This window comes from Macaca fascicularis, chromosome 13 (genome assembly GCF_037993035.2).
Source record: "Macaca fascicularis isolate 582-1 chromosome 13, T2T-MFA8v1.1".
NCBI lineage: Eukaryota > Metazoa > Chordata > Mammalia > Primates > Cercopithecidae > Macaca > Macaca fascicularis.
Window position 1 is genome coordinate 102,805,201 of NC_088387.1, and position 632 is coordinate 102,805,832.

Consider the following 632-nt stretch of genomic DNA (forward strand, 5'->3'; position numbering starts at 1 on the left):
ACGTATTTCTTTGGTGCTTTGTATTGGCTTAATAGTTTTCTCTTTCTTCCAATGCATTTATCAGCTGAGATGTAATCTTAGTGAGTACTGGGATTCTCTTATTCATATTTTTATCCCCTTGCACATCTCACTCCTAGAACTTTGTACAAAGCACTTATTTTTTTTCAAATTTAAGATTTTCACTACAGCTGAATTTCCTCACTTTCATGAAGTAAAGTAGAGAATTAGAACATTTAGGCAGATAATTCAAATCAAAGTATCTATTTGGCCATGATACCTGGCCATTGCTAAATGAAATCTCTTGACAATATTAATTTAAACAAGATTCACTAATTGAGTACAGAAAAATATATATAAAGTTTTTATACCCCCAAATATCATATTCATCAATAAATTCTGGTTATGTTTGGCACATCACAAAGAGACCAATGGATCATAAAGATATTATTGATAAGATTCTATAAGCTCATATCCTGCTATTAATTTTTTATACTAAATTCTTATTGGCTTTAATGAGAGTTCTGATTTTTTTTCAAAAGACAACCACATAAAAGAAGTTTTAAATAAATTTGTTTTCAGTTCTATAGTGAAGTATATGTAGGTTCAAATGGAGAAAATTGCTTTGGGACATA